The 9875-nt window shown below is 36.7% G+C and overlaps 1 long non-coding RNA gene across 1 annotated transcript; it reads left to right on the top strand.

Annotated features, from left to right (window-relative positions):
- The first annotated feature begins 1358 nt into the window (after positions 1 to 1358).
- Positions 1359 to 2319, top strand: LOC148703683 (uncharacterized). Its single transcript, XR_015977494.2, has 3 exons — positions 1359 to 1452; positions 1542 to 2132; positions 2240 to 2319. It is a non-coding gene; the product is annotated as an uncharacterized LOC148703683 (long non-coding RNA).
- The last annotated feature ends 7556 nt before the right edge of the window (positions 2320 to 9875 follow it).

Raw genomic sequence — 9875 nt, 5'->3', positions numbered from 1 at the left:
TAGCAATTATATAGCTGGCATATCTCCTTTGCAGCTTGGTACTCCTCACAGATTGTGGGAAATATGCTGATGAGGACTAGAACTTTCATAGGAGGTAATATCTTTGGTGATGTCATTCATGAGAGTCTCCATTACCTTTGTTTATACAAGAGAGCCACGAAGGTAGCAGCCCTATTCAGGATTTTTGGACCACATAATGAACTATGTTGGGCCTTCCAATATTAAATTAAAGGATGAGAGTCACACCCTTTACCCTCCTAAAGTCTAACAACCAAAAGTTGATGTCATTCTTTTCAAGTCTTACAACCATGCAGTAATATGTTTACGACCATGAAAGCATTAAAATTTCTAGCAAGATGATGATGCCTCCATGGCAATGGAACTTTATTTAGTATAAATTTATCATTTAATCAAATATTGATTCTTTTTTATGCATACCAGGTAACAATATGCCCCGGGAGAGACGATTTAGAGATGTGGAGTTCCAGCATTCTCAGGTGGGATCTACTTCTGATCAGTTCCTACAGTCCCAGCAGCCATGTGAGCACCAGCAGCACGAGTCAGGATCTCAGCACGAGCCTCCTGCTGATTGCCCGGAGGATGAGCTCCGGATCCAGGGTAATTCGATTTAAAGTTCATATTTTATGTTCATATTTGTCTTCAACTTTTTAAGACATATTTTATTTAATTTTAATAGATGGACAAGGGACAGTGAGGACGAGACGGGGACCCACTCAAGCAAAGGATGTGTGGAAGCTTCCTCCGGGTGAGAAGATCATCATCCGATGCAACGAATTGGGGCAGCCCATCAATATAGCTGGAAGTCTTCTATCAAGCTTTTTAGGATCGGTTGCACGTAAGGGTCAGCTGTGTCCGCTCAACTATACGAAGTGGAATGACATGCTTCCTTCGTATGAGGTTGAGCTTCTTAGACTTATACAGGTAATGAATTGAATTTATTCTTTTTAATTCGACACCTTCTGTATGTTAATTTGCTTTGTACCATAATTTTATTTTAGAGGTTTAATATTATTATAACATTCTGTACCTTGTTGTAGGGTAAGTTTGTACTCCCTCCAGAGAGCCATGATTGGGTGCTAAAGTCCCTCAACCGCAAATGTAAAGAATATAAAGCAAAATTGAAGACGAACTTCAAGCGCGAGGGTATGACAGAGGAGGAGGTTGCTCGTGTGACTCCTCCTGATGTATACCCTCAGCAGTGGAGGGAGCTTGTTCACTACTGGTTTTCTGAAAGAGGACAGGTCACGTATATTGTTTCAATATCTTCTATTATCTTTATTACTAATATAGATTGCAAATATATACATTGAATCATATTATACTGTGTGCTTTTATTTTACATATTCTAATATTGGTAGAGCTGCACGAGCATCTCAAGCAGTTCCTCATACTTCAGGCTCGAAGAGTTATGCGAGACGTAGAAATGAATTCGTAAGTTCTTTTGAAACTATTTAAAACTCTACTAACATATAGCACGTATCATGATATATAGTTTACCAATATACTTTCCGTATGTGTAGATAGTAGAGCATGGAAGGGAGCCTGGTGAGGTAGAGTTTTATAAGATGACCCACACTCACCGAGATGGCAGCTTTGTCCGGGACGAGTCGAGAGATATAGCTGTATATATTCATTTTTTATTTGATCATAATTTTTTTATTAATTTTACTTCTTTTAAATTATTAATGTGACTGTTTATTTTTTTGAGAGAGATATAGGAAAGAGCTACAAATCTTATTTCAGAGCGCATCGGGGAGTCATCATCATCCGACGCGGCCAGTCGCGTCGAGGCTCAGGTCTATGCCGAATTGATGGGCCCAGAACGTTATGGTCGTGTGAGGGGTTACGGTATCGGAGTTATCCCCACTCAGCTGTCTGCAGTGAGCCGATATACCCAAGATGCCAGACAAGGTACTAGCACTGCAGAGGTTTGTAGTTTGAAGACAGAGATGGCACAGATAAAGCAGTCATATGAGACAAGGATAGAGGAGATGAGGCAGAGTCATATGACTGATATGGCGGAGTTGAAGCAGAGCCAAGAGTTGAAGATACAATCTTTGCAGGATCAGCTTGACCATATTTCATCTTTTTTGCAGAGATTTGCTCCTCCGGTACATAACTAAATATATTTGAATATTTTATATAATTATAATGTATTCTTGTATGAGCGTGATGACTTTCATATTTTTAGTTTCTAAAGTATTTTTTTTTCTTGTAGGTTGCTGATACTTCATCTATTCGTAGAGATGATGATGCCGTCGACTTTTGATACATCGTAGATTGTGTACTTAGGAATTTGAGATGGATGTTTTTAGAATATTTTTGAAGTACAATGTAATCAAATATAATAATATGAATATTTTGAATGAAAAGTTCTTGTTTGTGATGTGTATTTTGTTATCTATGTGATTTAGTGTATGTGTTTTGTTAGAAATTAATGTATACAGAGTATTAAAAATTGCTTTTATAAAAAAAAAAAATTTAACAAAAATGCTATTGCCGACGCTATCTAGCGTCGGAAATACCAAGCAATGTTGCATGCCTTTAACGACGCTTTATAGCGTCGGTCAGGGAGCATAAGCCGGCGCTTTTAAGGTCAGCATAGTCCAATAGAAACATCCGTGTGAAGCGTCGGTCAAAGTACGCTGACGCTTTTAAGCATCGGGTACCTGGAAACGGAACGACGCTTAAAAGCGTCAGCATAGAGCGACGACGCTTTTTTGATGCGTCGGCCTAAACCGGACCCACGCCCACCTGCCCGACGTCAGACCCACGCTTTGGGGAGCGTGGGTGGGAAATTCGCCGACGCTTAAAAGCATCGGTATAGACAAAATATAGCGCCGGGAGATATCATTTCTTTTGTAGTGGAGCTACATCCCTTATTTCAAAGCGTATCGGAGAGTCATCTTCAATCGGCAACACCAGAGGTATCGAAGCTCAGGTGTTTACTGAATTGATGGGCTCAGAGCGTTATGGTCGAGTGAGGGGTTATGGCGTTGGAGTTACCCCCACTCAGTTATTTGCAGTGGGTAGATATACTCAAGATGCTAGACAGAGTAGTAGCACTGCAGAGATTAATGATCTGAAGGAAGAGATACAAGAGTTGAAGCAGAGCCACCAAACAGAGATACAATCTTTGAGGGCTTAGATTAATCAGATTACATCTTTGTTGCATCAGTTTGTCCCTCCTCAGGTAAATTACTACATCTACTTGAACATTTTACATAAGTATCATATTTTTTTTAAAGAGCTTAATAATTTTTGTATTCTTAACTTCTTAAGTTTTTTTTATTACAGGTTCCTGATACTTCATCTGCACATAGAGATGGTGATGCCATCGACCCCAGAAGCATTTATTTTGGAGTTTTATATATATATTTTTTATGCTTTTCGAAGTACATTGTAAACGTAAATTGACAGTATGAATATAATTTGACATTATGAATGTTTAGATAAATATGTTTGATTGTGCCATGTGTATATCTCGTTTAGTATGTGTGGCTATGATTTTGTAAACAAAGTTTAAAATTTTTTTTATTTTTTTTAAAAAATATGCTAACGACGCTTTAAAGCATCGTTAAAATCACGAACAAATATTAATTAGCGATGCTTTAAAGCATCGGTACGTTTGAATTAACGACGCTTTAAAGCATCGCTAAATCGAACATATACCGACGCTATAAAGCGTCGATAAATTGCGATTAGCGAGGCTTTCATGCGTCGCTGTGTTGTAAATTACCAACGCTAAAAATCGTCGGTAAAGCGTCGCTAATTTGCGATGCTTTTGAAAGCGTCATAAAATATTTTCTCCACTGTAGCATAGGCGACGCTTAGGAAAGCGTCGGGATGGTTTTTACCGACGCTTAAAAGCATCGCTAAAGGCAAAAAAAACGCGTCGCTAATGCCCAATTTTCTTGTAGTGGAATATACAAAAAATTACAACTAGAAAAATATAAAGATAGAAAGAAATAATAAATGGATTCTTTGGATCAATTCTAAATTTATGCTATTTGAAATTCAAAATTCAGAATTCAAAATTTAAAATTCAAAATTTAAAATTTCTAAATAACGATTCTTTAATATGGCTTCATATGGGGTTCACATAAAGATAGTATGAATACCTCCCGCAAGCTAAGGTGGGTACCACTAAGAGTTTGAAATACAACTATTGAAAGCATTAAGAGGCAAGTCCTTTTGTGAATATATCAGCGAGTTGGTTGTTGGAGGAGATGAATTCAAAATCCAAAATTTCTAAAGTTGTAAATCCTTAATATGTGGTTTGATATGTTGCTTGGCTTTCTGTACTGATCCTTCTTCTGACCCAGCCCACGGGAAAGCCTCTTCTTTCTGGTCTAAGATGGAGATACATTTTGATATTGATTAAAAAAAATATTTATTATTTTTTATTTTTCATAACTCAATAGGGCTTCAGCGGTCCGAACAACCATAGCTCTACAAACACTAAAGGAAATAATTCTAGACAATGCCAAATAAGGCTGGTGTTCAGGTACCACACGGTACCTTTCTTCTTGCAGCGAGCTCGTGAGTATTCACGCTCGTTCGCGGATTCCACCAAATAAATGTACCTGCTGTGAACAACACGACAACTAGAGGCCATGCATTTCCCTTCGGGTAGACATCACGTGATTTCCACTGGCCAAAAAAATCACAATCTCCGTGTACATCTGAATAATAGAGGGGCAATAATTGCCAGATTTGGTCCCCAATTTTTTTTTCGTTGTACCGAGGTCCTTTTGCTGCTCAACGAATCAATGTCAATTGCTTCTGTTCCCCGACTTCGACCCCCAAACTTTTGCACCGCAATTCACGAGACAATCGGAGGCCATATACTTGCCGTTTGTTTGTTCCTTTTCTATATACTTCTGTTGATCGAACGTCCTGCTTAACCGAAGAAATTCTAACCTAGATGGCTGGGCGTGTTAAATTTACTTATTCTCTTCGATCATCCCACATGAAGGTGGGCCTGCCATCTGTTGAAAAATACTAGTGCCTAAAAATTTCTATATTATTATTTTATAATAGTATTATAAAAAAATAATTTACTAAAATAATTTCTGAATAAAGCAATGCTCATTGCAATGAAAGAACTACGTACGTAGGTAGCTAATAAGCATGTACGGTTTGTTTACCTTAGAAAGGTGGTGCAAAAAATGGATGAACTTAGAGGGATTGTTGAAGTCCGCGGTCTTGCAATCCCTTCGAACTTGAGATTAGAAAGTTAGCAACTACCTACGTGCATGGCCGGTCAAACCCACCAGCCATGGCAACCCCTAGGACTTTCAGGCCAGGTCCTCTGATCAGTGCTCGCTCCTCTCGCCTACCTAATTTGTGTCTTCACCACTCTACATTAAAAAAACAAAACAAATTATAATCTGTCCCTTTGTAACTCTAAGAAATTATTTTTTTCCTCAGGATAAAGAGGAAGAGTTTATGTGAGAGATAAAGATGTTCGTTAATTCCGATTGTCCTATTGATGCTATCGGATTTCTGATAGCAATTGTTGGATCAATTGTCTTAGCCTAGTCCAGTGGATAACACGTATATAAGGCGCATGCAAGTGGAATGTACTCATATAGTGCTATTATTCATGCCGAATCTCCTTAATTTAGGCGATTTATTTGAATTCCTGGCTCAACATTGTCAGATTATGCTTTTAACGTTAGGCATTATTAGAAAGAATTTTTTTCGAGATTAAACTTAAGGTTATGGACAAGCACTACACCATGTTTAGGAAGTTCTTAGTTTATTGCCCACAATATTTAATGTTTGTTATCAATTAGGTGTGATAAATCACGAGATTATTTCAGAAGTTAAGTATCTGGAAAATACTTAATTACCCACTCAAGTGCGACAATTCTTTATTGCTGGATAGGACAACGTTATAATTGTTCCCTTCCAGCATCCCATGTGTTGGTAGCCTGCCATCAACAACAGAGGCATCTATTTAAATGCAACATAGAGCATTGCCCGTTTCTCAAGTTGGAGGAAGTGAAAATAAGATGGAGAAGAAGAGGTTGAGGGTCCCTTTGACCCTATCGATGGCATTCTTCTTTAGTAGCGTTGTCTTCTCAACCCATCCTGCCGCTGCTGCCGTTTACCAAGACTCCATATGCAACAACGGTGATATCAAATGCCAAGCAGAGGTCGAGTTCCTTCTGGATTCTGAGATCCACAGGGAGTTCCTCCAATCCCAGACGACTTCGGTGCACAATAATGTCCTTGACAAAAACAAACCCTTCTGTAACAATGGCAAGGGCGTAAAATATAGCAACGGCAAGTGCTACCCTCCAAGGTCTGGTAATCAGCCCCACCGAACGTGCTCAAAACACTACCAGTGCCGTAGTCCATAGAGGACTTTGGTGGCAAGGGAAGAAGACTCCATGGATAGGAGGCTGGTTTGGTTTACATTTAAAGCTTAATCTAAATGATGTATAAGAAAGTATGTAACTTGACTAGAATGAACTCTATGTTGTCGTTTATTCAGTGTTTACTCTTTTAGACCTCTCTCCTCTATCTCCTCCGCATCTTTAGTTTATCCTATGGGTCCAACAAATGGCACTTAAGTCACGTTTCCTTCAATATTCCTGAAGTAGTAGTGTCCTATGATTTAATTTTGTCTCTTTGTTCTGAGAGTCCGTTCATTAACCTGCATTAATAAACCAAAAGTATATATGATTATTGGAGATTAGATGCAAATGAATTCATGTCTCATTTCTTTAAGAGATTGCTTAGGCGGACTAGCTTATTGTCAGAAGTATCTTCCATGACAAACAGAAAGTCTAGACAAGATAAAGAAGCTGGAAAGATAGGCACGTAGCAGTCCATGGATCTTGCATAATGGATTTTGAGATAATTAATGGAACTCTCCTGTTAAAAAATGAATTTGTTATCCCCTAAAACGAAGGATTAGAAATAATAACCTTCATAAACTCCTCTTATACAATGATAGTTGTAGCAACACCTCTTACATATGATCGTAACAACCAGTCCTCTGGTGAGCGGAGAGGAAAACAATAGCAATATATGGTCGAGGTCATATTTTGTTTCTAAAATTTCAAATAATTGACGACCATGAAGGGGGAGAAGAAAGTCTAGCAAACAAGCTGCCTTCTCTAGCTCAACTTACTAGTTCATTAATTTTGTTGGTACAAAAATTATCAATGGAAATCTACTACCCTCTACGTAGTGCTATTAATTCGAGGTACATGTGGCAACGATTATTAGATTGGGTACTTGAAGCTGCCTAGGTGTGAGTCTTCTTTGGCATATAAAATGCACATAATTTTCCTACTTTAGACTATGCTTAATGAGTCAAAATCCTCTCCAATTTGGACCTGAATGGGAGAAGAACAATTCTCCAATCATAGTTGTCACTGGTTGGTGATTCGCACAACAGTGATAATTGACTTGGCTCCATGCAGCGTCGCCTCATATAAAATCTGAGTCTCATCCAATTGCAGCCACGATCGATGAGTCTATGAATTAGAGAAATAGTCTCGTCAGGTCCAAATTGGAGAGGTTCTAAACTCATCTTTCAAATCTGAAAAAGAAATTTTTTTTTATATAACATAAAGTATTTTAAAGATGGAGTCATTAGTTTTCCAAATTTATCAATTTCTCAGTACAAATAAATAAAATACTAATTTCTCCAGCACACAAGTTTCTGTGGACATTTACTTAAAGAAGTGGGCACTGGCGATATAAGGTTTAGTGTAAAGATGACTTTGTCTGTCCGTTAAAGAGATATACAATGGACCATCATAAACATCAAAATATGAAAATGAAACAATAATAGTAACACTTTTATTATAAATTTATTTATTTATTTATTTGCTACATTACTATAAATTTCTTTTAGAATGCTACATTTGCATTCAAATTCTGGAATCATTTGCTCGAGAGAGAGCGCAAATCAAATGAAATTAGGCTTAGCTAGCTTAAAAAACGAATCCTTGACCAACCATTAACCAAATTTCAATTCTGACCATAAAGTTTAGACCAAGTTTGGGCTAATAAGACCAGGGTTCAATTATCAAGACTACTCACCAATGCTGCAGAATGTGCATGTGCATCTTTTGTCCATAATGTGGATCATAATAATCTCCTACTCTTGCTTGATAAGGTGACATGGCCTTGAGAACAATGTCATATATTAATTACTGGAGTCATGTGTCAGTAACCATTTATGGTAAATAGTGACAAAAAGCTGAGTAAAATTTTGAGTGCGAAGCTAACTTACCGAAGCATTTCTCTTGACCAAAACACCTTCCTCCAAAACCATCAGAACTAGATAATCGATGTGAAGGATAGCATACACATGACGGACCCGCTGATGACTTGTCAGAGCCTAAATAATGCTGTCAATTCAGATATGATATTTATTTAATACTATAGAAAAAAAAACATAGAAAAGAAAATATTGTGAAAAGATTTTTCAACCATTCTCATAAGGAAATCAACATATATATTTATAGTTGAAAAAATAATAATAAATAGTTTTTTAAAACAATTCTAAATTTATGTTATTTGAAATTTAAAATTCAAAATTTGAAATTTTTAGAATAATGAATTCTTGATATGGCTTGATATGGGGCTGAGATAAGAAACTGTGAATATCTCCCACAAGCTAAGATGGGTATTATTGAGAGCTTGGAACGCAATTATTGAAAATATTGGAAGACAAGTTTTTTAGTAAATATATCGGAGAATTCGTCGTTGGAGGAGATGAATTCAAAATTCAAAATTTCTAGAATTATGGATTCTTGATACGTGGTTTGATTTGATGCTGAGATGGAGATACACTCAATACTTTGACATAAATTAGACAGAAAAAATATTTATGTATGCATAAGAATTTTTTTAATATATTTTTTATTTCCAATAACTCAATAGCGCTTCAGCGGTCCGAATAATCGTGGCTCTACATACACTAAAGAAAATAATTCTAGACAATGCCAGATAAGGCTGGTGTTCAGGTACTACACAGTACCTTTCTTCTTGCAACAAGCTCGTGAGTATTCATGCTCTTGTTCACGGATTCCACCTAATAAATGTACCTGCTGAGAACCACACGACAACTAGAGGCCATGCATTGTTAGTTTTTTTCGATTCTTAATCGTGTCCAAGGAATCCTTCTAAAGCTAAAGCGAGCATCTCCACTTCTAAGGCGAAGATAGGGGGAGAGAAAGATTTAGATCATAAAAATTACGGTTTGCTGCTATGTATAAGGAAGTTATTTCCTTTGCAACAGAGAAGTGTCCATGATCGCCTACTCTTTATTCCTTCGCTTTCTCTAATGTGCAAAACAATAAGCACAAGGCACTTTTTAGTTAGAACTTTTCAGATATTTATTTCTCAATTCTTAAAATTTTTATATTAATAAAAAAATTATTTGTTGGACCTATTAGTCTTGGAACTTTCCTACCCGTGCCTATTGATAGAATACCTATATGGACTCATAATCTATCAAGTTAAGGAAGAGATAGAGAATTTTCTTCCAAATTAAACTTAAGGTTATGGACCAGGGTCTCTTTCTCAAACATTCACCATCTATTTTTATTGTCCTATTTTTTTGTTTTCTATCTTTTTAGAGAAATTCTAGTAAACAAATAGAAGATGCAATACTTGATTCCTTCTTCAAGGAATTTAAAACTAGAAATTTCAGAACCATCAAACTATAAGTTTAAAACTAAGAGATAGGGAAGAATTCACCTAAATTTAAATAGGAATAATATTACAGCAACCATAGTTAATTTATGCCAAGATGTACATTTGTATATACATATGTATGTGTTTTTATATATATATATATATATATATATATCATGTATGTG

This window comes from Phoenix dactylifera, chromosome 4 (assembly GCF_051530095.1).
Source record: "Phoenix dactylifera cultivar Ajwa chromosome 4, Ajwa_hap1_PhDact_Kaust_v1.1, whole genome shotgun sequence".
NCBI classification, from domain to species: domain Eukaryota; kingdom Viridiplantae; phylum Streptophyta; class Magnoliopsida; order Arecales; family Arecaceae; genus Phoenix; species Phoenix dactylifera.
This window is presented reverse-complemented; position numbering and strand designations above follow the sequence as displayed.